The 2,510-nt window shown below is 34.3% G+C and overlaps 1 long non-coding RNA gene across 1 annotated transcript; it reads right to left on the minus strand.

Annotated features, from left to right (window-relative positions):
• Positions 1–304: 304 nt before the first annotated feature.
• On the minus strand, positions 305–1,835 carry LOC126876857 (uncharacterized). The gene is made up of 3 exons (XR_007694573.1): positions 1,800–1,835; positions 438–553; positions 305–360 (listed from the first exon to the last, which is right to left on the minus strand). It is a non-coding gene; the product is annotated as an uncharacterized LOC126876857 (long non-coding RNA).
• Positions 1,836–2,510: the final 675 nt, after the last annotated feature.

The following is a 2,510-nucleotide window of genomic DNA, read 5'->3' on the forward strand; positions in this document are numbered from 1 at the left end:
CGGTGGCTGGGGAGGAAACGAGCCGAAGCGCGGATAGGTGAATGTCGGAAGAGAAGGGGAAAACCTTCCGAGTCCTGAAACAATTTTCGTTTCGAACAGCTCGTCCTGCTGGTGGGGAGGGTTGCATAAATATTCGAGGTTGCGCATCGTGCTCGACATAGCTGGAAACTGCTGGCAAGCGAACAAGTGGTGGAGAAGGAGCACCAGGACCTTAGTTTCGCCACAGCTCAGTACCAGTTGCGCTCCATACGAGTGTTCATCCAACCTGCTCGAAAGGGTGGAATTCCAACGTGAAGATATTGAGTTCGGTGACATCGGTGAGTTTAAATCCACTATATCTTCTATGAAATCATCGTGACGCTAAATGTAGTTACAAGAAATCATTCTAATTTATTTCTGTGTGTAATTTCTTTTCTTCATTTCGCGTGGTTTCTTACTTGGTCAAAAAGGTGAGGAACTTTTATGCGAGGATACTGTTGATAAATTTGCATCGTCCATCCTTTATTGAATTTATACGCAAGACCATCGACGTTGAGTTTCGCTCGATCATTGTCTATCGAATAATTATAAAATTTATTCTGATTTTTGTGCGTCTTCGGTCCCTTCCTTAGCTTTGTCCGATTCTTTTTTATTTGATCTGATTGATTGTAGCAATTTAAATACGAGGAGACTGCTGGTCAGTTCGAATCGATTATTTTCTGTGCAGTAATCGTAGCAAAATGAATATATTCTAATTTATACGTGTCCTTTGTCCCACTTTGTGCCCGCTCTTTTTCCCCTACTTTCTACTGTTTCGAGGCATGAATGAATCCTCTGAACTTGTTGCTCTGGCAGTGAATGAAAAGTGAAGTTTAGGATTGGAAAGTGAAATGAAAGTTTCAATTCCTCGCTTGTGTTTCACTTGTGGAAAGAATCTTCATCAGAAGTTTGACATTTTTGATAGACGCAAGTTTTTGTGCTTACATTTAGATTTTAGAAAGAATTTTGAATTGTATATGTCGATTACGTATATTGGTCATTTAAAAAAATCATAAACACTGTTCAAACTTCTAAGGTACAATGAGAAAAATACAATGTTCATCATTTTATCTTTCCCATGCATTACTGTACTATTACTTAGTGCTGGAAGTTATAAATACCTCTTGTCGTAACTTATCAAAATGTTCTGCTCAATGATATAGTCCCATTCATCCCCTGTCATTCCCACCCACCATTTACATCTCATAACATAATAATAAAACAGTACTTGACATGATTAATAACATATTAAAAGCATCACTTAGAAGAGATGAATTATTTCATAATATAAACTTTCATGTTTATTAATCCCTTAATGTTTTTGTATTCTAATACTTTTGTATATCGCTTATGCTGTAGGTTGAATATGCAAATTAATATTTTTATAGATATAATTTAAATAATACTCGATAATAGCACTGGATAATATTATATCGAGTACTATTCCTCGAATATTTTACACGTTTTTCCATATTACATAATGGAACATAATTTTTGTCTAAATTACGATGCTTCTAATTAAATTTAAATATAAACGAAAGATTGCTTTCCTTCAAAGTTATTGAAATTCGTAAGAAAAGCGAAAGACAAAACAGAATCGATGTATCGATTAATTCCTTAAAAATTTTTACTCGATAACTGGCCCTTAACATTTCACGAACTATACGCGTTTTAATATTCATGGTTACAAGAAAGTAAGAAGAAAGAAGCCGAAATAGGTCGACGCGTGTTAGCGGCATATTTTTTATTCATGTACCCACTTCAAAGTCGTCTATACGTACCTCACCGACCTAATACGAACAGCTCTCTTTTCGGTCTCCTCCTTTTTATTTCTCTCGCATTTTTCTTCTTCCATTTCCTCCTGCCCCCCCCCCTCTCTCTCTCGTTCGTTCCTTTGGCCTGGATATTTTTCGCGTGGTTCGAGCAACGATGAATTTCCGTGCCGCGAAATTGATGACACGAGGGATAATGAAAATTTATCGAGTATAATAGCCGACGTTCTGATCAAAGACCAAGCCAATCCGTGCCTAAAAAAAAAAAAAATTTTTGGATACCGTCAATGAAGCTGTATTATATTTACATATAAACTATATTATATATGGGACGCAGGTGTTCTATATTAAACATAGCTAAATATAGGTAAATGCAATTAAATAGAGTTAAATATACCGTAATGAAATATATTTAGTTTATGAAACTTTTCCTAAATTAAATGGGAAAATTATTCGCATAGCTGGAAATTCGTATAGTATCTATAATAAAAATTTATAAAATAACAAGACAGCTCAGAGGACTTTTCAATATTTTTTATTTCGATATATATATAGCATTTCCATTAATCTTCGTTTCAGATATTTTTAAAAGGTACTTATTAATATCACTTCTAGTCATTTTTTAACATTATTCGATAAAGTTACATTAACAAAATCGTGTTTTTCAATTATACCATTTACTACTCTTTATCTTCATGATTATAATTGATTATACAAGTA

The sequence above is a fragment of the Bombus huntii genome, unplaced genomic scaffold (genome assembly GCF_024542735.1).
Source record: "Bombus huntii isolate Logan2020A unplaced genomic scaffold, iyBomHunt1.1 ctg00000100.1, whole genome shotgun sequence".
NCBI lineage: Eukaryota > Metazoa > Arthropoda > Insecta > Hymenoptera > Apidae > Bombus > Bombus huntii.